This window comes from Cervus elaphus, chromosome 33 (assembly GCF_910594005.1).
Source record: "Cervus elaphus chromosome 33, mCerEla1.1, whole genome shotgun sequence".
Lineage (NCBI taxonomy): Eukaryota > Metazoa > Chordata > Mammalia > Artiodactyla > Cervidae > Cervus > Cervus elaphus.
The window spans coordinates 10,055,404-10,080,975 of record NC_057847.1 but is presented as its reverse complement, the minus strand read 5'-3'; the positions used below and the strand labels follow the sequence as shown (position 1 = coordinate 10,080,975).

Here is a 25,572-nt window from a genome sequence, read left to right as displayed (position 1 = left end):
AAGCAAAGGCCTTATTCTGAGCTGGTGATTTTCAATCAGGGTGACTCTGAGTTGCTAAACATCTTTGTTTTACAACTCAACAGCAAATGTCTGTTTTGTAATCTGAAGAATTACATGTCTGCACATTGTATTTCCCTTGATAAATGTTTATTATCATCAAAGAGTGAATTTTGGCTTTATTGTGCCTATAAAGTATCACTAAATCATTTGGAGATCTGTGTACACCCTTGTTCAGAAGCAAAATCTGGAGACTGTGTGGAGGAGGAGTAGGCAAGTTTGCATGTCACTAGTGGACAGTCCTGCAAAGGACAGAAATGCCTTTGGTAGGACTCAACCGGGCCCAGACTGTTTATGTCTGTGGACTGTGTGTGTGCTAAACTGGCTTCAGTCGTGTCCCACTCTTTGCAACCCCATGGACTATAGCCCACCAGCTCCCCAGGGTCCATGGGATTCTCCAGGCAAGAATACTGCAGTGGGTTGCCATGCCCTGCTCCAGGGGATCTTCCCTACCCATGGACCGAACCTGAGTCTCTTACACCCTGCATTGGCAGGCAGGTTCTTTACCACTAGCGCCACCTGGGAAGCCCTGTCTGAGGGCTACATAAGGTCAAATAACCTAGAATGTATTGATATTGTACTGGTGTGTTTTGATGCATTATCCTACAGGGAACCATGAGACAAGTTCATGATTCTGTTGGTATGTCATCTTAGGAAAAGTAATTGGTCACTGGACCAATGATAACTGGAGAAGTGGGCTCCAAACTGGGGGAAGGAAACACCTCCTTCCCATGTCTGGAGCTTGGCAGCGGGCTTGTGCTTGGAGTTGTGGATACCTTTAACCCGCCTCTGGGGTTGGCCTGAGCAGGACAGGGATGGGAGCTACACAGGCATATCTTTGTGGAGGACTCAGAATGGCTCTGAGCCTTGCTGGGTTTGGGGTAAGCTCATCTGGTAGCTCAGGGGTCCCCAACTTTCTTGGCACCAGGGATTGATTTCGTGGAAGGCCATTTTGCCACGGACCAGGAGGCAGAGAGGGTGGTTTCAGGACGATTCAAATGCATTACATTTATCGTGCAGTTTATTTCTATTATAATTATATCAGCTTCCACCTCAGATCATCAGGCATTAGATCCCGGAGGCTGAGGACCGGGGAGCCAAATCCAGCAGCGGTGCTACGATGTCCTTCTCTTCAGTCACTCCCCACGCTTCAGTTAAGCTTGTTAAAGGTGCAGCCTGGTCTCTGAGTGCAGTGAGTTAAGGGGAGGTCTGTTGCACAGCCGAGATGACAGGATACAGAAGGGGGTAGGGTGCTTTGCTCTGAAGTCAAGGAGGTGGGAGCTGCATATTATGAGTGAAAGGGTTTTCCCTGCAAGCCCACTCACAAGGCTGAAAAGAGAAGCCTGAAGAACAGAAGATTAAATCTTACATAAAGTAAGCACAAATACTGAAAGAAATGAAAAAAACAACCACAATAAGTCTGTGGGTCTAGGTGAGAGTCAAATAGTGCCACACATCTGAGTTGGGTCCTAACATAGCACTCTTTTACAGCCCAGTACAAAATGCACATTTGTCACGACAATTCCAAGTTAGCAAGGAAAGGTTTAAGATCACACGAAACTTCACACCCACCATTGAGAAAAATGTTTATGTAATTTGTTAACGTAAAGAAAATCCTTATGATACAGAAGCTTAGCCCTCAGTTACTTAAAATCTAACCTGAGTACTGTGGGTGCTAAGAAACTTGGGGAGTCAGAGAGCTGCCTGTTCAATTCATGGCACTGGTACTCCAGGACATTTCGAAGACAAACACGGTGATTTCCCTGAAAGCATTTGGAGACGTTCCCTGTGTGTTTCTAACAATGCTCTAGCAGCTCATATGAATCTAACAAGCATGAATTTATCTAAATCTTTCTTTATCCTATTTATATTTGTGGACTACGCAACATCTTGAGGATAATGAGTTCCATATGTTTACTACCCACTGTATAAAGTAATGCCATCTTTTATTTGTCTTTAAACTACTTTCATAGAATTTCAATGGATGCCCTGAAACATTCCAGGCTTTGAGATGCTCTCCCTGGAGAGCCACAACTAGCACAGCCAGGGCTTTGAGCAGGTAAAGAAAGCCATGCCCTCTGGGCACTCCGGGGGAGGAAGGGGCTCTCCCTTTTTGGAGAGGTGCAAAGCACAGTGAACAGGGTTTCTGTCCCAGCTGGGTCTCTTCCCGGCTCCCTCCCCCTCACCACGCCCTCACCTGGTGCCCTGCTGGGTGCAACTGGTACAGAGCGATACAGCGCTCCTGGGCTTCGTCAAGATTGTACACATTTTGATAAAATCCTTTCTCAGTGATCATCTTTCTAAGGGATCTTAGTCTTTCCATTAATTCTTAATTTAGAGCCTATTGACCCTTCTCTGTCTTTATCCTGGGATATGGTGTTGTGGCAGCCATAAAACAGGGGTCAGAGGAACAGGGCAGTAACGATTCTATTTCCAGGATTTCTAATGATTTCAGTAATCTAGAGAGGCCCATTTTATAATCATAGGTTAGGTTAATTTTCTCAAGACTCACTTGCTGTCTGCTGATGGCCCATGCAGAGAGTTACTATCTACTTTTCTAAGCATTTCCCAAGCTTGATGAGGTATCATTTTGTTTCAGACCTGTATCACCTGTACATGTCCCCTTTCAGATTTCATTCTCTACTTCCTTTCTGTAAATATGTTTAAATCCTAATCAAGAACTATCACAATATAAGGATAATATAATTTTAAGAAAAATACTGAAGATGATGAGTTCACTCCCCTTCTCTTAAAAAGTAATCTTTAAACCTGTTCTCTTTTTTCAGATAAACTCACCAAGCCCAGTGATGGTACTCGGTTGATACTCAGTGAAAGAACGAATGACTAGACTCCCCCCACAGTCAGTCTGGTTTTGCTCCGTTTGTTATATGGAAGCAACCTCTGCTGCAAGCATTTGCAAGTTCCTTCTTCTCCTTGTTCTCAGTGAACACCGAAATCTTGGTGATGTTTGGTTTAGATGCCAGATCACTTCAGCAGTTAAGTCTAATAATAAAATTCAATTCTTCAATTTTCTTTCATCCCAGATCTTTGTCCCCATGTTTAAAATACTTCAAGCATTTCTAAAACTAAAATTTCAATACTATCTATAGATAAAATACATACTTTTCTTCTTCCTACCACAGTAGATATTTTCTGGTGGAGAAATATTCTATACCAACTTCAACTATTAAGAGGTTTTTATCTTGAGCATTTTCTCTTCAATGGAGAATTCTGTTATTTTCACATTGTTTAAAGAAATTCTTAATTAGTACAAAAAACTTTAAAGCACATAGTTATAAAGTGACCAGTAAAAAGCATCCCCAGATACCTATCATACTGCTTCAGCAATTTTCAATAGCTCTTGAGTTTAATCTAGTATAAAAAAACCACCTTGACTTCTGATGTCACTGCGATGTCTGAAATTCTCAGATTCTTCCTCTTCTTGTGAGGATTTTTATTTTATTCCACAACCTCTTGTGGAAGGTTGAAAATTTATCTGTGTGATCATAAGCTCCCAATACCTCCAGGTATATAATCCACAGAATGACCTGAGCTGTGGACCTAATTCCTAGTCACCAGGTGTTTTGAGTGCCACTCCCCTATTGTTGTTGCCGGCTATTTCTTTTTGCTAATGGAGACAGTTCTCTGAGGGTTTCTCATATTTCTGCCCACCTGTGAGCAAAGCACTGAGGTACCCTTTGTTCCTTTAAAAGGATTTTGTACAGCAAGCAGCCTTGGAAGTGAAGGTAGTTTCTCTCTCCGGAGCAAAGGGCAGGCATACTTCTTGGCATTATAAAAATATCCTGGTTCCCTGAGCTTGGAGTCCTTCTGTAACATGACCTACTGCATGGGCACATGTCACCTGATCCTATTCTCATCCCCCCATGGGAAGTGGGAACTGATATAAAAATGCTGATGCTCAGGTTGTTGCTAGTGCTGTAATAAACCTCATCTTTGACCTAGGAATCTCAAATCTCAGGCTTTCATCATGACGCTATGACAGGCTAACTTTTTGGTTTACAAGGAAGCCAAATGTCAGACCCTTTAGGGTTCTTGAGAGTTTTGGCAATGATGGTGGGATAATGACAAAGACGTGGCTTTCTGAAACAGAAAGCATGAGGGCCTCCCAGGCCAATTAACGGGATGTGAGGAAAGTCCAAGGGAATCAGTATTGAACTGCAAATAGTATGGCCAACTGGGAAATAAATTTTTTTGCTTGTCTTTTTTTTCTTTCTTTCTTTCTTTTTTACTTTATTGCCTACTAAATTGAAGGAATTTGGTAGGTACTTGCAGGCTGAATAATCAGGAAGGAGTTTCAGAGACAGTTCCTGACCAGTGAGTACCCTGCTTGTTGCTAACTCTTCTCTGGGTGAAGGAACTTCCTCACCAACCCAGGGGTCAAACTCTAATCTACCCCATTGTAATAGCCAATAGATGGGAATACAAGACCACCTTGTCTGCCTCCTGAGAAATCTGTATGCAGGACAAGAAGCAACAGTTAGAACTGGACATGGAACAATGGACTGGTTCAAAATTGGGAAAAGAGTACTCAAGGTTGTATATTATTACCCTACTTATTTAACTTATATGCAGAGTACATCATGAGAAATGCTAGGCTGGATGAAACAGGAATCAAGATTGCTGGGAGAAATATCAACAACCTCAGATATGCAGATGATACCACTCTAAGGGCAGAAAGTGAAGAAGAACTAAAGAGCCTCTTGATGAGAGTGAAAAAGGAGAGTGAAAAAGCTGACTTAAAACTCAGTATTCAAAACACTAAGATCATGGCATCTGGTCCCATCACTTCATGACAGAGATGGGGAAAAGGTAGAAACAGAGGCAGATTTTATTTTCTTGGGCTCCAAAATCACTGTGGATGGTGACTATAGCTATGAAATTAAAATATGCTTGCTCCTTGAAAGAAAAGCTATGACAAACCTAGACAACATATTCAAAGCAGAGACATTACTTTGCAGACAAAGGTATGAATAGTCAAAGCTATGGTTTTTCCAGTAGTAAAAATGTAAAGATGTGAGAGTTGGACCATAAAGAAGGCTGAGCACTGAAGAATTGTTGTTTTTGAATTATGGTGCTGGAGAAGACTCTTGAGAGTCCCTTCCTCAGCAAGGAGATCAAACCAGTCAATCCTAAAGGAAATCAACCCTGAATATTCATTGGAAGGACTGATGCTGATGCTGAAGCTCCAACACTTTGGCCACCTGATGTGAAGAGCCAACTCAATGGAAAAGACTCTGATGCTGGGAAAGATTGAGGGCAAGAGGAGAAGGGGGCGGAAGAGGTTGAGATGTTTAGATAGCATCACCGATACAATGGACATGAATTTGAGCAAACTGGGAGATAGTAAAAGGACAGGGAAGCCTGGCGTGCTGCAATTCATAGGGTCACACAGTTGGACATGACTTAGTGAACTGAATAACAACAACACTAAGATTCATCTCGGTTGGCAGAATGTTCCACTTGCATTCAGACAAGTTACAGGGACCCATATCCATACTGAGCATGAAAGGAAGAAAAACTGCTATCATTATGGGCAAAAACCAGACAGTTATAGAGCTTTGGCTGATTTGCTTAGGAGTTGAGGACGTGGAGTGTGTAATGCTTATTAAGGAAGAATGACAACTAGGCTTTCTCACAACTCAAATCCTCCTGCAACCTCTAATGCTAACTTTCGATCCATTTGGAGATGACAGTAAAAGTCTCAAACTTTTTCTGCAATGGTTTCTGGCTTCTATAAGAGAGCACTGGCCTTCATGGGGACATTTTTTTTCTGACACAAACAAACTCCATGGGAAACCATAGATGTGGCATTGACAACGAACCAGTACTCTGGAGTGGGTATCTAATGTTGATGGATGAGGAAATGATGTCCTCCTACCTCTTCAGACCTCAGCCACACTGGGGAGAAACAGTTAGAGATGGGGGTCAATATTTCCCTATCCCTAAGGAGGGTTGAAGGCCATACACATCTATCTCAGTAAGCTGGGAATCTCGGAGTGAATCAAACTTTACGGCTCTGTTAAACACAGGAGTCTGAGACACTGTTCTACCTGGACATGTGGGAGGAAAATGCACACAGATTCAGCCAATGGGGTTTGGGCAGCGTTCACAGAGGGGAAGGAGAAGCTAGTCTGACTTTGTGGGTGGGGCACTTTGAGTCGATTCAATGTATAGATGTTGCTGCTTTTACATCTTTATGTCAATAAGAATTGATGCTTTTACTTCCCTCTCTCATAAGTGCCAGAGAGGAGTCTCCACAATTGAGAAGAGCTGCCTGTAGAGAATGCTAATAAGACGTGAGCAGTTTTAGTGGTGCTGAGGGGACTCTGGTATCACTGGAGAAGCACTTAACACATATGGAGCCCTTGCCACACAGATGAGACTGATGCTGATCTTCAAGTGCCAGTGGTGTGGGCGCCTTAGTCTGTAATGTGCCACCAACCTGTAAAATGGATTCGGGTGCAGTCACAGCGTCTAGCAAAGTTGATGCTGTGGGGCAACACTGCTTTCAGTTGCCAGGACATTTTTCAGCATTTAGTGAGTGCCTCTACCCTCTGATGTCCAAAGGTTTCAATACATAAGTCAGTAGTCCCCAACCTTTTTGGCACCAGGGATAAGTTTCACTGAAGACAATTTTTCCACGGACAGGGGCGGGGCTGGGGGGAGAGGGCTGGGGGGGCAGGCCAGGGGGATGGTTTCAGGATGATTCAAGTGCATCACATTTATTGTGCAATTTATTTCTATTCTTATCACATCAGCTCCACCTCAGATCATCAGGCATTAGATCTTGGAGGGTGGGGACCCCTGTTATACATGATGCCTTGTCAATGGGCAAGTCAGAAGCCTCAGGTCAACTACTCTTATTGCAGTATATCATATCCCTATTGACAGAAGTGGCAATTTTATTGATAAAGTGGCAATTTATTGATAAATCCGGACAAAAATTTAGGAGTCTGATGACCAATTAAAGTTTCTTGAAACAATGAGGGTAGATTAACAATACTCAGTATCTCCGGCAGAATAAAACAAAAGAAAAGAAAAAACCTGCTGTCTCTTTGCCCTTCTATCACCAAAAAGGTGGCCCATATGGGACAGTTTGAGTATTGGAGATACTATCTGCCTCACCTGGGGATTCTATCTGGTTCTTTACATGAGCTAACTTGCAAATTGGCATCCTTTGGATGAGGCCCAAACCAAGAGACTGCATTGGAAGCTGTATGGAAAGTCATTGAAATAACACACTCTCTAATCTGGAGGCCCAAATCTCTAATGACCCCTCTGAGTTACAAAATTCTGTGACTAATGGTTTTGTTGACTGCAGCCTCTAGCAAAAGGAGGCTGTCTCCACCCAGGGATGCTCCAGTGGGGTTTTAGATTCATTATGTGCCTGATGCAACTACCAAAGATCTTCTTTTTAAAAAGTAGCTATTAGCTTGCTACTGTGCTCTTATCAAAACTGAACGCCTGACCCATGGAAACCTTGTGACTCTCTGATGGGATAGTCCTATTTTGGGTGAGTCAACTCAGATTCAATGACTAACAGAGGGGGATAGTCCCAATAAGTTTCACTTGTCAAATGAAAACAGCACCTTCAAGAACACAACCAGCTTGGCCTCCACAGCACCTAGATTTTACATATAGAAGTGGTACCTTCTATAAAAAAAAGACGCTATTTTTAAAGGAAACTTCATATATATATTTTATAATTTTTGTGACTTTGTTTTTTGTTGTTGTTGTTTGTTTTGGTTTTTTTGTTGTTGTTTTTAATATTGTAGTTTTGAGAATCTAACCTCTACTCTAGATTTTTAATCTTTCCTTTTTGGTATTTGTTATCAACTTTGTACCTTTAAGAACCCAATCTCAGTACCCATTTTTACTTGGGAGCGAGATCACTGGCCTGATTGCTCTCTCCCCCTTTTGACTCTCCTTTTTCTCCACCAGGTTGCCTCTATCTCCCCCCACCCCCTTTTCTTCTCTACCCAACTTGGTGAATCGCTTTGTGTGTTCCAGGCTGTGGAGAACACTTAGGGAACTGATTACTGGCTGGATCTGTCTCTCTCCTTTTGATTCCCCCTTTTATCCTCCTGGCCACCTCTGTCTCCTTCCTCCCTCTTCTCCTCTCCGTGTAACTCTGTGAACATCTCTGAGGGGTACAGACTGTGGAGAGCATATAGGGAAGTCATTACTGGCTAGCTTGTTCTCTCCCCTTTTGATTTCCCCTCGTCTCCTAGTCACCTCTATCTCCCTCGCCCTCTTCTCTTCTCCATGTAACTCTGTGTACCTCTCCAGGTGTCCCTCACTGTGGAGAAACTTCATCATTAACCTAGATGTTTTATCATTGGTGCTATATAGATGAAGAAGGCTTGAGGCTACTGTAAGAATGAGACTGAAAACCAGAGGCAGGAGGCTTAAGTCCAAATCCTGAGAACACCAGGGAACTCCTGACTCCAGGGAACATTAATCGATAGGAGCTCATCAAACGCCTCCATACCGACACTGAAACCAAGCACCACCCAAGGGCCAACAAGAGCCAGAGCAAGACATACCAGGCTAATTCTCCAGCAACACAGGAACATAGCCCTGAGCCTCAATATACAGGCTGCCCAAAGTCACACCAAACCCACTGACATCTCAAAACTCACAACTGGACACTCCATTGCACTCTAGAGAGAAGAAATCCAGCTCCATCCACCAAAACACAGACACAAGCTTCCCTAACCAGAAAACGTTGACAAGCCACCTGTCCAACCCAACCCACAGTGAGGAACCTCCACAATAAAGAGGAACCACCAGACTGAACTGCCAGAATACAGAAAGGCCACCCAAACACAGCAATGTAAACAAGATGAAAAGGAAGAGAAATACCAAGCAGGTAAAGGAACATGATAAATGCCCACCAAACCAAACAAAAGAGGAAGAGATAGGGAATCTACCTGATAAAGAATTCTGAATAATGACAGGGAAAATGATCCAAAATCTTGAAAACAAATTGGAGTTACAGATAAATAGCCTGGAGAAAAGGATCGAGAAGATGCAAGAAAGGTTTAACAAGGACCTAGAAGAAATAAAAAAGAATCAATATATAATGAATAATGCAATAAATGAGATCAAAAACACTATGGAGGGAACCAACAGTAGAATAACGGAGGCAGAAGATAGGATAAGTGAGGTTGAAGATAGAATGGTAGAAATAAATGAAACAGAGAGGAAAAAGAAAAAAGAAGGAAAAGAAATGAGGACAACCTTAGAGACCTCTGGGACAATGTTAAACACCCCAACATTCGAATCATAGGAGTCCCAGAAGAAGAAGACAAAAAGAAAGGCCATGAGAAAATACTTGAGGAGATAATAGTTGAAAACTTCCCTAAAATGGAGAAGGAAATAATCACTCAAGTCCAAGAAACCCAGAGAGTCCCAAACAGGATAAATCCAAGGCGAAACACCCCAAGACACATACTAATCAAATTAACAAAGATCAAACACAAAGAACAAATATTAAAAGCAGCAAGGAAAAAACAACAAATAACACAGAAGGGGATTCCCATAAGGATAACAGCTGATCTTTCAATAGAAACTCTTCAGGCCAGAAGGGAATGGCAGGGCATACTTAAAGTGTTGAAAGAAAATAACCTACAGCCCAGATTACTGTACCCAGCAAGGATCTCATTCAAATATGAAGGAGAAATCAAAAGCTTTACAGACAAGCAAAAGCTGAGAGAATTCAGCACCACCAAACTACCTCTCCAAAAAATGCTAAAGGATCTTCTCTAGACAGGAAACACAGAAAGGGTGTATAAACGTGAATGCAAAACAATAAAGTAAATGGCAACGGGATAATACTTATCAATAATTAGCTTAAATGTAAATGGGCTGAATACCCCAACCAAAAGACAAAGACTGGCTGAACGGATACAAAAACAAGACCCCTATGTATGTTGTCTACAAGAGACCCACCTCGAAACAAGGGACACATACAGACTGAAAGTGAAGGGCTGGAAAAAGATATTCCATGCAAATAGAAGCCAAAAGAAAGCAGGAGTAGCAATACTCATATCAGATAAAATAGACTTTAAAACAAAGGCTGTGAAAAGAGACAAAGATGGACACTACATAATGATCAAAGGATCAATCCAAGAAGAAAATATAACAATCATAAATATATATGCACCCAACATAGGAGCACCACAATATGTAAGACAAATGCTAACAAGTATGAAAGGGGAAATTAACAATAACACAATAATAGTAGGAGACTTTAATACCCACTCACACCTATGGATAGATCAGAAAATTAACAAGGAAACACAAACTTCAAATGATACAATAGACCAGTTAGACCTAATTGATATCTATAGGACATTTCACCCCAAAACAATGAATTTCACCTTTTTCTCAAGCACACACGGGACCTTCTCCAGGATAGATCACATCCTGGGCCATAAATCTAGCCTTGGTAAATTCAAAAAAATTGAGACCATTCCAAGCATCTTTTCTGACCACAATGCAGTAAGATTACATGTCAATTACAGGAGAAAAACTATTAAAAATTCCAACATGTGGAGGCTGAACAACATGCTACTGAATAACTAACAAATCACAATATCAAAATATGCATAGAAATGAATGAAAATGAAAACACAACAACATAAAACCTGTACTGCACTGTAAAAGCAGTGCTAAAGGGAAGGTTCATAGCAATACAGGCTTACCTCAAGAAACAAGAAAAAAGTCAAATAAATAACCTAACTCTACACCTAATGCAACTTGAAAAGGAAGAAATTATGAACCCCAGGGTTAGTAGAAGGAAAGAAATCTTAAAAATTAGGGCAGAAATAAATGCAAAAGAAACTAAAGAGACCACAGCAAAAATCAACAAAACCAAAAGCTGGTTCTTTGAGAAGATAAATAAAATTGACAAACCTTTAGCCAGACTTGTCAAGAAACAAAGCGAGAAAATTCAAATCAACAAAATTAGAATTGAAAATGGAGAGATCACAACAGACAACACTGAAATACAAAGGATCATAAGAGACTATTATTAGCAACTATATGCAAATAAAATGGACAACTTGGAAGAAATGGACAGATTCTTAGAAAAGTACAACTTTCCAAAATTGAACCAGGAAGAAATAGAAAATCTTAACAGACCCATCACAAGCACAGAAATTGAAACTGTAATCAGAAATCTTCCAACAAACAAAAGCCCAGGACCAGACGGCTTCACAGCTGAATTCTACCAAAAATTTAGAGAAGACCTAACACCTATCCTACTCAAACTCTTCCAGAAAATTGCAGAAGAAGGCAAACTTCCAAACTCATTCTGTGAGGCCACCATGACCCCAATACCAAAACCTGACAAAGATGCCACAAAAAAAGAAAACTACAGGCCAATATCACTGATGAACACAGATGCAAAACTCCCTAACAAAATTCTAGCAAACAGAATCCAACAACATATTAAAAAGATCATACATCATGACCAAGTGGGCTTTATCCCAGGGATGCAAGGATTCTTCAATATCCGCAAATCAATCAATGTAATACACCACATTAACAAATTGAAAAATAAAAACCATATGATTATCTCAATAGATGCAGAGAAAGCCTTTGACAAAATTCAACATCCATTTATGATAAAAACCCTCCAGAAAGCAGGAATAGAAGGAACATACCTCAACATAATAAAAGCCATATATGACAAACCCTCAGCAAACATTATCCTCAATGGTGAAAAATTGAAAGCATTTCCCTTAAAGTCAGGAACAAGACAAGAGTGCCCACTCTCACCACTACTATTCAACATAGTGTTGGAAGTTTTGGCCACAGCAATCAGAACAGAAAAAGAAGTAAAAGGAATCCAGATAGGAAAAGAAGAAGTGAAACTCTCACTGTTTGCAGATGACATGATCCTCTACATAGAAAATCCTAAAGACTCTACCAGAAAATTACTAGAGCTAATCAATGAAAATAGTAAAGTTGCAGGATAAAATTAACACACAGAAATCCCTTGCATTCCTATACACTAACAAAGAGAAAACAGAAAGAGAAATTAAGGAAACTATTCCATTCACCATTGCAATGAAAAAAATAAAATACTTAGGAATATATCTACCTAAAGAAACAAAAGACCTATACATAGAAAACTATAAAACACTGATGAAATAAATCAAAGAGGACACAAATAGATGGAGAAATATAACATGTTCATGGATTGGAAGAATCAATATAGTGAAAATGAGTATAGGACCCAAAGCAATCTATAGATTCAATGCAATCCCCATCAAGCTACAAATGGTATTTTTCAGAACTAGAACAAATAATTTCACAATTTGTATGGAAATACAAAAAACCTTGAATAGCCAAAGCAATCCTGAGAAAGAAGAATGGGACTGGAGGAAACAACCTGCCTGACTTCAGACTCTACTACAAAGCCACAGTCATCAAGACAGTACGGTACTGGCACGAAGACAGAAATACAGATCAATGGAACAAAACAGAAAGCCCAGAGATAAATCCACGCACCTATGGACACCTTATCTTTGACAAAGGAGGCAAGAATATACAATGGAGAAAAGACAATCTCTTTAACAAGTGGTGCTGGGAAAACTGGTCAGGCACTTGTAAAAGAATGAAACTAGAACACTTTATAACACCATACACAAAAACAAACTCAAAATGGATTAAAGATCTAAACGTAAGACCAGAAACTATTAAACTAGAGGAACTCAAAGGCAAAACACTCTCCGACATAAACCACAGCAGGATCCTCTATGACCTACCTCCCAGAATATTGGAAATAAAAGCAAAAATAAACAAATGGGACCTAATTAAAATTAAAAGTTTCTGCACAACAAAGGAAACTATAAGCAAGGTGAAAAGACAGCCTTCAGAATGGGAGAGAACAATAGCAAATGAAACACCGGACAAAGAATTAATCTCAAAAATATACAAGCAACTCCTGAAGCTCAATTCCAGAAAAATAAAAGACCCAATCAAAAGGTGGGCCAAAGAACTAAATAGACATTTCTCCAAAGAAGACATACAAATGGCTGACAAACACATGAAAAGATGCTCAACATCACTCATTATCAGAGAAATGCAAATCAAAACCACAATGAGGTACCATTACATGCCAGTCAGAATGGCTGCTATCCAAAAGTCTACAAGCAATAAATGCTGGAGAGGGTGTGGAGAAAAGGGAACCCTCTTAACACTGTCGGTGGGAATGCAAACCAGTACAGCCGCTATGGAGGACAGTGTGGAGATTCCCTAAAAAACTGGAAATAGAACTGCCCTGTGACCCAGCAATCCCACTCCTGGGCATACACATTGAGGAAACCAGATCTGAAAGAGACATGAGTACCCCCAGTGTTCATCACAGCACTGTTTATAATAGCCAGGACATGTAAGCAACCTAGATGCCCATCAGCAGACAAATGGATAAGAAAGCTGTGGTACATATACACAATGGAATATTACTCAGCCATTAAAAAGAATACATTTGAATCAGTTCTAATGAGGTGGATGAAACTGGAGCCTATTATACAGAGTGAAGTAAGCCAGAAAAAAAAAAAATCAATACAGTATACTAACGCATATATATGGAATTTAGAAAGATGGTAACGATAACCCTGTATGTGAGACAGCAAGAGAGACACAGATGTATTGAACAGTTTTTTGGACTCTGTGGGAGAGGGCGAGGGTGGGATGATATGGGAGAATGGCATTGAAACATGTAAATTATCATATGTGAAACAAATCGCCAGTCCAGGTTTGATGCATGATACAGGATGCTCGGGGCTGGTGCACTGGGATGACCCAGAGGGATGGGATGGGGAGGGAGGTGTGAGGGGGGTTCAGGATGGGGAACACATGTACACCCATGGCTGATTCAAGTCAATGTATGGCAAAACCAATACAATGTTGTAAAGTAAAATAAATAAATTAATTAATTAAAAAAATAAACAGCACCCTCTGCCCGCAGCACTAAAAAGAAAGAAAGCAAGCAAGCTGTGGTACGTATAGACAATGTAATATTTAGTCAGTCAGTCAGTTCAGTCGCTCAGTCGTGTCCGACTCTTTGCGACCCCATGAATCACAGCACGCCAGGCCTCCCTGTCCATCACCAACTCCCGGAGTTTACTCAAACTCATGCCCATTGAGTCGGTGATGCCATCCAGCCATCTTATCCTCTGTCGTCCCCTTCTCCTCCTGCCCCCAATCCCTCCCAGCATCAGGGTCTTTTCCAATGAGTCAACTCTTCGCATGAGGTGGCCAAAGTATTGGAGTTTCAGCTTCAGCATCAGTCCTTCCAATGAACACCCAGGGCTGATCTCCTTTAGGAGGGACTGACTAGTTGGATCTCCTTGCAGTCCAAGGGACTCTCAAGAGTCTTCTCCAACACCATAGTTCAAAAGCATCAATTTTTTGGCACTCAGCTTTCCTCACAGTCCAACTCTCACATCCATACATGACCATTGGAAAAACCATGGCCTTGACCAGATGGACCTTTGTTGGCAAAGTAATGTCTCTGCTTTTTAATATGCTATCTAGGTTGGTCATAACTTTCCTTCCAAGGAGTAAGCGTCTTTTATTTTCATGGCTGCAATCACCATCTGCAGTGATTTTGGAATCCCCAAAAATAAAGTCTGACACTGTTTCCACTGTCTCCCCATCTATTTCCCATGAAGTGATGGGACCAGATGCCATGATCTTAGTTTTCTGAAAGTTCAGCTTTAAGCCAACTTGTTCACTCTCCTTTCACTTTCATCAAGAGACTCTTTAGTTCTTCTTCACTTTCTGCCATAAGGGTGGTGTCATCTGCATATCTGAGGTTATTGATATTTCTTCTGGCAATCTTGATTCCAGCTTGTGCTTCTTCCAGCCCAGCGTTTCTCATGATGTACTCTGCATATAAGTACTCAGCCATTAAAAAATACATTTGAATCAGTTCTAATGAGGTGGATGAAACTGGAGCCTATTATATACAGTGAAGTAAGCCAGAAAGAAAAACACCAATACAGTATACTAACGCATATATATGGAATTTAGAAAGATGGTAACGATAACCCTGTATGAGAGACAGCAAGAGAGACACAGATGTATTGAACAGTCTTTTGGACTCATTGGGAGAGGGCGAGGGTGGGATGATATGGGAGAATGGCACTGAAACAATGTAAATTATCATATGTGAAACGAATCCCCAGTCCAGGTTTGATGCATGAGATAAGGTGCTCAGGGCTGATGCACTGGGGTGACCCAGAGGGATGGAATGGGGAGGGAGGTGTGAAGGGGGTTCAGGATGGGGAACACATGTACACCCATGGAGGATTCAAGTCAATGTATGGCAAAACCAATACAATATTGTAAAGTAAAATAAATAAATAAATTAATTAAAATAAAATTTTTAAAAATGTCGTTTTGAAGTGTTGTCTTCTCTTATTCTATGCAACATCAAGAAAACATTTCTCCACTGGATTGTGATATGTGACAAAAAGTGGATTTTATATGACAACTGGCAACGACCAGCTCAGTGGCTGAACCAAGAAGAAGCTCCAAAGCACTTCCCAAAGCCAAACTTGCACCAAAAAAAGGTCATAGTTGCTGTTTAGTGGTCTGCTGCTGGTCTGATCCACTACAGCTTTCTGAATCCTGATGAAACCATTACATCTGAGAAGTATGTTCAGCAAACTGATAACTGCAATGCCTATAGCCAGCATTGATCAACAGAAAGGGTCCAATTCTTCTCCATGACAGTGCCAATTGCATATTGCAAAACCAACATGTCAAAAGTTGAATAAATCAGGCTATGAAGTTTTGCCTCATCCGCCATATTTGCCTGACGCTAACCAACTACTTCTTCAAATATCTTGACAACTTTTTGCAGGGAAAAGCCTTCCACAACCAGCAGAATACAGAAAATGCTTTCCAAGAGTTCATCGACTCCTGAAGCGCAGATTTTTATGTTACAAGAATAAGCAAACTTATTTCTTGGTGGCAAAAATGTTTTGATTGTAATGGTTCCAATTTTGATTAATAAAGATGTGTTTGAGACTACTGTGGCCCTTGAAACTAATCCAGGTGAAGTTTTTGACTCTCTGGACCATCTACAGTCTGACAACAGTGTGCTTTTTACCACAAGCCACTCAACAATGGGCCGACAGTCAAGGTATCTGACGGACCTTCCATGCTTCCTGCCACCCACAGGCATCTGGTATTGTTAAACTCTGAAATGGGCTCCTAGATAATTGACTCAACAATATTTCCTACTCTACTTCCCTCACCTCCTCCTGGTCCACACATTTCAGGAAGATAATTAGATCACTAAATGCAACTCTCCCCAGAAAGGGATTACTTTCTCTCAGTTTCCTTCCAGGATAATGATTAGGATGAAAGGGGTAGGAAGTTATTAGGACTTTTGGGCTTCCCATGTGGTGCAGTGGTAAAGAATTCACCTGCCAATGCAGGAAATGCAAAAGAATGGTTCGATCCCTGGGTCAGGAAGATCCCTTGGAGTTGGGCATGGCAACCCCCTACAGTATTCCTGCCTGGAAAATCACGGACAGAGGAGCGTGGAGGGCTACAGTCCATAGGATCACAAAGAGTTGGATACAACTGAGCATGTGCACACACACACAGAGTCCTAATTAAAAATTTTAGGACTCTTCCCTGACCATTCCCAGGTAAGATGCTTTTACTTTTCTCCTAATGGCAACCCCAGGCCAAAACAGTTGGTTCGCCCACTACTGCTATGAATAATAAACTGTCCTTTGTCTCTGGTTTCTTCTTTTCTTATTTCTTCTACCAGAACACCTGAAACTATGGCAGGCTAACTTGTCAGCTCGCAGAGCACAGTATCAGACTCTTCAGACTTCTTGACACCACGCCAGCACTGAACAGCAATCACAGCGCAGAGCTCTACAGAAATGAGGCCGACTTTCTAACTTACTTCCTCGTGTTGTCAAACTGAGAGTGACAACTCTGTTACATGCTCTTGTGGACTCAGCAAGATTGTACAAAGGACATTTTGACAAAAAAATGAAAATGAGTAGGATCCAGGCACTACTTGTTCCTTTTGCATTACCATGCAGGGGAAGAAACCGTGTATTTTCTTTGCCAGTTGCCGTCACGTATATTGGGCCCAGGGTGTGATTACCCATGGGAGAGTGTGCCTCTTAAGGACCTTTCCTCAGTGGCCACACAATGTGTACAACAAAGAACCTAATTACAGTGAAGATTGTATGCAGCACAACTCAGGGTGGCCTAATTAAATCTCGTATCATGGCTGACAGCTGTGAATTTGTTTAAAGAATTTGTTGTGAAAGCTCCTCTGATGTTTACTATTGTTGTTCAGACTTCATGCAGTGAGATACTGATACTGGAGGGTTAATGCTAGCTCTCACTGTGTGTATGGATGTGTGTGTGTGCACATGGACTGCCTTTCAGAACCTTTTAATACATTAAATCAAGGCAGAGGGAGAGAGCTCTTTTCTCATTTACTGAGAAAGGTTTCTGCAGTTACCATAAAACACAACTTCAAGAGGCCTTTGTTTATACTACCTGACGTGTAACAATTCTGACACGCAGTGCTTCGCGTGTTTTCACACATGTGTGACAGCTGCTAACTCATGGAAACCTTGAGGCTTTCCTCAAGGCTTAGGGGCCTGGGTTGAAGATAACTCAAAGACAGACCTGAGAATGGTCATGGACAACTGGATGATGATACATCATTGCTGCTGGGGAATCTGTTGATGCTTCAGTAAACATTCATTAGGTACCTGCTATCTGCAGGTATTGAATGAGACACGAAGAATACACAGATGTCAAAATGTTTGCCTAAATGTTTGGTGTAAAGCTGTCAGTCTATGGGAGGCAACCATGAATAGGTCTGTAAACCAATAATTACTCTACGTATAAGATATATAAGATGTTAAATGGGGGCTTCCCTGGTGGCTCAGCAGTAAAGAATCCACCTGCCAAAGCAGGAGACACAGGTTCAGTCCCTGATCCGGGAAGTTCTCACATGCCAAGGAGCAACGAAGCCCCTTCGCCACTGCATTGAGACTGTGCTCTAGAGCCTGGGAGCTGGAACTGCTGAAGCACGCGTGCCGTAGAGCTTGTGCTACACAGCAAGAAAAGCCATGCAACAAGAAGCCCATGCACTGCAACTATACAGTGGCTCCCACTTGCCACAACCAGAGAAAAGCCTGTGCAGCAACGAAGGCCCAGAACAGCCAAAAATAAATAAATATAAACAAAATTAAAAAAAGATTTTTTAAGATGTTACATGGGAATACAGAGGAGAAAATGATTAATTGCGCCTGGGATTAAAAAAGAAAATTGAGAGTAGAAAGTGGTTTTGGGGTCTACTACTACATTTGGGACTGGTGCATACAACCCTGCATTCTCTGCTCTGTGAGGCTCAGACACTACAGAGGTGCAGACAGAAAGGCAAGCTTTGGAGCCACATAGCTCTGGGTTTGAATTTTAGCTCAATGATTAACAACCAGTTATCAGTTATATGATTGAGTAAGGAATTTATTAACCTCTGTCAAACCAGGTTTCTTTATTGTTAAAATAGGAATGGTGCTTAACACTCTGACATAAATTGTAGCAATATTTTCTTTGAGCAGTCTCCCAAGGCAAAACAAATAAAAGCAAAAATAAGCACGTGGGACCTAATCAAATTTAAAAGCTTTTGCACAGCAAAGGAAATTCATTTTAAAAAAAATGAAAAAACCTGGGGGATGGGAGAAAAATATTTGCAAATGATGCTACCAACAAGAACTTAATATTCCAAATATACAGACAGTGCATACAGTACAATATTGAAAATACAAACAACCCTATTAAAAAATGGGCAGAAGACCTAAACAGACATTTTTCCAAAGAAGACATACAGATGCCCAACACACACATGAAGAGAAGCTTGACATCACAAATTATTACAGAAATGCAAATCAAAGCTACATTGAGATAGCTCCTCACACTGGTCAGAACGGCCATCATTGAAGAGCCTACAAATAATAACTGCTGGAGAGGGTGTGAAGAAAAGAGAGTCCTCCTACACTGTTGGAGGGAATGTAAACTGGTGCAGCCACTATGGAGAACAGTATAGAGATTCCTTAAAATCCTAAAAACAGAGCTATAATACAATCCAGCAATCCTAGTCCTGGGTATATATCTGGAAAAAACAAAAACTGTAATTAAAAAAGATAAATGCACACCAGGTGTTATAGTGGCACCATTGACAATAGACAAGACACACAAACAATCCAAGTGCCCATCAAGAGATCACTGGATTAAGAAGATGTAGCATATATATATTAATATATATAAAATATATACACACACCATGGAATATTACTCAGCCATAAAAAAGAATGAAATACTGCCATCTGCAGCAACATGGATGAACAGAGAGAATATTATGCTTAGTGAAGCAACTCAGAGAAAGATAAATAAGATATCACTTATATTTTGAATCTAAAAAATAATACAAATAAATGTATATACAAAACAGAAACAGGCTCAGAGACATAGAAAAAAAGAGGAAAGAAAAAGAAAAGGAAAGAGAGGGAGGAGAAGGAAGGGAGGGACAAATTAAAGAGTATGGGATATGATATTGTTTATATGTGGAATCTAAAAAAAAGTACAAATGAATTTATTTACAAAATAGAAACCGTTACATACATCACAAACTTACGGTCATCAGTGGGTAAGCAGGGGGTAAACCAGGAGAGTGAAATTGCCACATACACACCGTGCCGGGCTGCACTTAGTCGCTCGTTGTGCCCGACTCTTGGAGACCCCCGGGAGTGTAGCCCGCCAGGCCTCTCTGTCCATGGGGATTCTCCAGGCAGGAATACTGAAGTGGGTTGCCACGCCCTCCTCGCCATATACACACTACTATATATAAAATAGATAACCAATAAGGACCTATTATATAGCATAGGAAACTCTACTCAATACTCTGTAATGATCTATATGGGAAAAGAATCTGAAAAAGAGTGGATATGTGTGTGTGTGTGTGTGTGTGTGTGTGTGTACATAAATCACACATATATATTACATATATATATTCACTTCACTGTATATCTGAAACTAACATAATATTGTAAATCAACTATATTCCAATAAAAATTAAAAAGCACTTTTAAAAATATGAGATTAACAGATACAAACTACTACACATAAAATAAAATAAATGAGCAACAAAGACTTACTGAAGAGCACTGGGAACTACAATCATTATCTTGCAATAACTTTTAATGGAATATAAGGTGAAGAATGTAACTGAATCACTTTGCTGTGTACCTGAAACTATACGTATTGTAAATTAACTACACTTCAATAATCTACAAAAAAAATGATGGTATCACCACACTGAATTATGAGAAGCAGAGGGAATAACCAACCTAAAGTGTCCACATGGCAGATGCTCCATAGATGTTACTGTCCCTACCCTCTCACCTTTCACTCCAATCCTATACTGAGAAATGCAGAAAAGCCAAATTACCAGCTTACTGGGAATGATCATTCTTTCAGGGATTCATGGCAGATTTCAGAGTATGTTGGAATTTGAAAGCCAAATAATTTAGTACGTATAGGAAAGGGAGAAACTAACAACATTTTTTGCTGGTTGCTTAACATATACTCTCTTTTTTAATTCTCAAAAAAACCCTCTAAGGGAGCTTGTGTTTCTTCCATGTTGAAGAGTATTTCCTTACCTAATGTAATATCAGTATTACTTAATTCACTTCGTGTGCGTGTAAAGCTTCATAATCTTGATATAGGCTTTAAAAAAAAAAAAAAAACTAGTAAGGTTCCAAATTAAGGTACCCTACACTGGGAAGACCCAGAGGAATCGGGTGGAGAGGGAGGTGGGAGGGGGGATCGGGATGGGGAATAAGTGTAAATCTATGGCTGATTCATATCAATGTATGACAAAACCCACTGAAATGTTGTGAAGTAATTAGCCTCCAACTAATAAAAAAATTGAAAAAATAAAAAAATAAAAAAATAATAAAAAAAAAAAAATTAAGGTACCCTGTAACCAGATGACAACAGTTGGCTGCAGCCACCCGGTCCAGACGCAGGAATAAGGGCTCATGTGGAAACATGCTCCATTGAGATAGAACTTGGTGTATTTTCCATTTATGTGTCATCTATACATACTTCTTCACTTGGAATCATTAATTCAAAATGTAAAGTTTCTTTAAAATAACTGGTAAAGAAAACAAGCCTATTTTATTTTTCAGATTCTTTTTTTTTTAATCAGTTTATCATAATTTTATACAGAGTTCATGACTGGAATGTTCCATTATTACTCACCCTAAATCTTAGCTGGGAGTCAGAACTCTCCCAAGGCTTGGGTATAGCCCTAGGGCTTTGGAGTAGATGGAGTAGACTAGTATCTAAATATAGTTTTCCTCATTTGGTTATGCTTTCTTCCTATTCCAGACAAGAGGGCACTGATCAGCCTAAAGACATATGCTTTCTCTGATTTCCCTGATTTCTCTGCTGTAAATACTTCTTTTGGCTTCCCCAAAGCTCCCCATTTACTGAAGGTACGGGATATAAACCTTTCTAGCCAAAACACCCTAGAATACAGAAGAGCTCTAAGAAGAAAAAAGTGTCTTTCGCTCATGTGATGCAGATTGAAGGCGAGCGCTGAGGCCAGGCAGAGGGCTGTCCCATGAGGTCACTCAGGGAAGTCTGTCCTTGCAGCTGGTGCTGTGCCCCGCACCAGGGTGACATTCTCACACTCTGGGGTCACGCCTGCTGAGTCACGTCTGAGTTGCAGCCCACGGGAAGAGCGAGGAGTTTACCAAGGGGCTGTGTCCTTGAGATAAGCTAGGCTGAGCACACATTACTTCATTTCCCAATGGTCTAAATGGTCAAGGTCCCTCCCAGTAACAAGGAAAACTGGGATATGTAGTTGACAACCCAACAGACATGTGTCTACCTGGAACTCAGGGCGTTCATAACAAAGTAGAAGAGAAAGGATACCGCGAGACGACAGCAATCTCAGCCACACGCTGACGGAAGTCCAAACAGAAGAGTAGCTATACAGTGGTAGAGCACTTTTTTTGTTGTTGTTGTTCCAACCAGGAGGTTGCTGTTGTTCAGTTGTTAAACCATGTCTGACTCTTTGTGACCCCCATGGACTGCAGCACACCAGGATTCCTTATCCTTCACCATCTCCCAGAGTTTGCTTAAACTCATGTCCATTGAGCTGTGATGCCATCGAACCATCTCATCCTCTGTCAGCCCCTTCTCCTCCTGTTTTCAATCTTTCCTAGCATCAGGATCTTTTCCAATGAGTTGGCTCTTTGCATCAGGTGACCAAAATATTGGCACTTCACTTTCAGCATGAGACCTTCCAATGAATATTCAGGGCTGATTTCCTTTAGGATGGACTGGTTTGACTACCTTGCTGTCCAAGCGACTCTCAAGAGTCTTCTCCAGCACCACAGTTTGAAAGCATCAATTCTCTGGTGCTCAGCCTTCTTTATGGTCCAACTCTCACATTCGCATATGGCTACTGGAAAAACCATAGCTTTGACTACACATACCTTTGTTGGCAAAGTGATGTCTCTGCTTTTGAATATGCTGTCTACATTTGCCATCGCTTTTCTTTCAAGAAGCAAGAGTCTTTTAATTTCATGGTCATTGTCCGCAGTGATTTTGGAACCCAGGAATATCTGTCTGTCATTCTCCCATTTGAAGTTTTTAGTATCTCTCCTCCACTATTATCCTTAGGCAGCAACTTCTAGCTGCATCCTCAACAGCACCTGGCCACCACTTCTGCCTCCCCCAAATTAACTGTTAACCCAGAAGCCAGCAGGGTCTTTCTCAAATGTAAATGAGGCAACATCACTTCTCTAGTTAGAACTTACCATAAACCTCTCGATGCAACAGAGAATAACATCTAAATGCTGTACTGTGGCCTGGAAGGCTGCCCTATTGGCTTCAGCGTACATCTCTTCCTTCTCGGTACTCCGTCAACTTTTGTTGTTTTCCCCGAACAAACCAAGCTTGCTCTCATCTTGGGTCTTTCCCTTCCACTGTTCCTTCTGCTCAAGGTCATATCTTCACAAAGCCTCTCCTTCTAATATTTAGCTTCAACACAAACATGACCTTTTCAGTCACATTTGGGCTGAAGGCCATCAGTTGAGGCCTTCCACAAACCCTCAGCTAAAGCAGCCCCACCCTCCTAGTCACTATCTGTGATATTACCCCCAAATGTTCTTCATAACATATGTCTTGGACACTATGATTTATTATCTGTTTACATGGTTATAGCATATAAGCTCCTGGAGACAGAATACTGTCTTGTTCACCACTGGATCCAGAGCTCCTACTGGGCAGCTATGAACACATCGCAGGTACTCTGAATATTTGTGAGCTGATGGGCTTGGGTTTTGTAAAACAGCAAAAGTATCTAACAGCCATTAGCACACGACCTTGAACATGACAGGTATTCATTACTTACTGAATGAATAGGTACAAACTCCAGTGAATCAGAGACAAGGAAGGCCATTTGAAAAGGCTTTACATAAACATTTTGTGTTTAATTAGCAATTTTCTGAATATTAAAGAAATCAATAATCCTTGTAAAAAATACAGAAGAGTATAAAGAGAACTCATACATACTATTGAAAGAAAACCATCATCAACATCTTGGTAAACACACATATAGACTTTTTTCCCCTATGTATGTGCACACACACACAATATTTTAAAATTGGTATCATACATAACATGCAATTTAAATAGAAAACTTCTCAAGTATACTCTCCAAGAAATCATGCTTATTTTAAAGCATGAAGATGAATATTAGGATACATTAGACTGTGGTGTACTTTACTTACTGATTTCAGATGGTGATTATAGAAAATAGAGAATAAGATTTGCATGGACACATTTTTCACTAGTCTAACTCATGTCCCATGTTAGGGGTTCTCTGCAGAGAAGGGAAAAAAGAATTCTTAGAAAATCTTGTCAAGCCTGAGATGCTGCTTATTCTTATGTAGGTCTAACTTTCCTTCCTTTCTACAGAAAAGCATTGATTGCTTGTCTTTGAAGGTTCCTCTGTCCATGGGATTCTCCAGGCAAGAATAATGGAGTGGGTTGCCAGTTCGTTCTCCGGGGGATCTTCCCAACACAGGGATCGAACCTGGGTCTCCCACATTGCAGGCAGATTCTTTACTGTCTGAGTCACCAGGGAAGCCCTTCCTAGCAAATGATGATGACAGCGGGAATTCCTGGCGGTGAGGGCTCAGTGCTTCCACTGCCAGGGGCCCAGGTTCAAGCCCTGGTTGGGGATCTCAGATCTGGCAAGCCTTGGCACAGCCAAAAACAAAACAGTAAGTTTTTTTTTTTTAAAGATGATTTGTATCACTGGAAGAAAACTATCAAGACCTAATATTTTTATCTTTATCATCGACTTATATATAATACAAACTCCCATGGTGGAACTGCTATCAAAATATCAGGACTGGTGTCTTCCCTGGAGGTGAGAGGAAGCAACTAGATTTGGAAATCTGGTGTACAAATGTATATGAATATACAAATGACATATATAATCCATATCCACCCATCCTCCCATGAACATATGTAGTTGGCATAGATTGGAGCAGCCCTCATTTTCAACAAAAGAATCTGAAATGAAGTATTTGGGTGCAGTCTAAAAAATGACAGAATGATCTCTGTTTGTTTCCAAGGCAAACCATTCAACATCACAATAATCCAAGTATATGCCCCAACCACTAATGCCAAAGAAGCTGAAGTTGAATGGTTCCATGAAGACCTACAAGATCTCCTAGAACTAACACCAAAAAAAAAAAACAAGAAAAAACAAAAAAGATGTCCTATTCATCATAGAGAACTGGAATGCAAAAGCAGGAAGTCAAGAGATACCTGGCAAGTTGGGCCTTGGCATACAAAATGAAGCAGGGTAAAGGCTAACAAAGTTTAGCCACAGGAACACACTGGTCATAGCAAACACCCTCTTCCAACAACACAAGAGACAACTTTACACATGGACATCACCAGATGGTCAAAACACTGAAACCAGATTGATTACATTCTTTGCAGCTGAAGATGAAGAAGCTCTATACATTGAGCAAAAACAAGACCTGGAGCTGACTGTGGCTCAGATCATTAGCTCATTATTGCAAAATTCAGGCTCAAACTGAAGAAAGTGGGGAAAACCACTAGACCAATGATCTAAATCAAATCCCTTATGATTATATAGTGGAGATGACAAATAGGTTCAAGGGACTAGATCTGGTAGACAGAGTGACTGAAGAACTATGGACAGAGGTTCCTAACATTGTACAGGAGGTGGTGAACAAAACCATCCCCAAGAAAAAGAAATGCAGGAAGGCAAAGTGGTTGTCTGAGGAGGCCTTACAAATAGCTGAGAAAAGAAGAGAAGCAAAAGGCAAAGAAGAAAGGGAAAGATATACCCAGCTGAATGGAGAGTTC

At 40.8% G+C, this 25,572-nt stretch overlaps 1 long non-coding RNA gene across 1 annotated transcript in view; it reads right to left on the bottom strand.

Annotated features, from left to right (window-relative positions):
* Positions 1-706: 706 nt before the first annotated feature.
* The window catches only part of LOC122688266, a 47,928-nt gene continuing 23,062 nt past the window's right edge, over positions 707-25,572 (bottom strand). The window contains exon 5 of the long non-coding RNA XR_006339406.1: positions 707-1,400. This is a non-coding gene — a long non-coding RNA (uncharacterized LOC122688266). The remainder of the gene's footprint in view (positions 1,401-25,572) is intronic.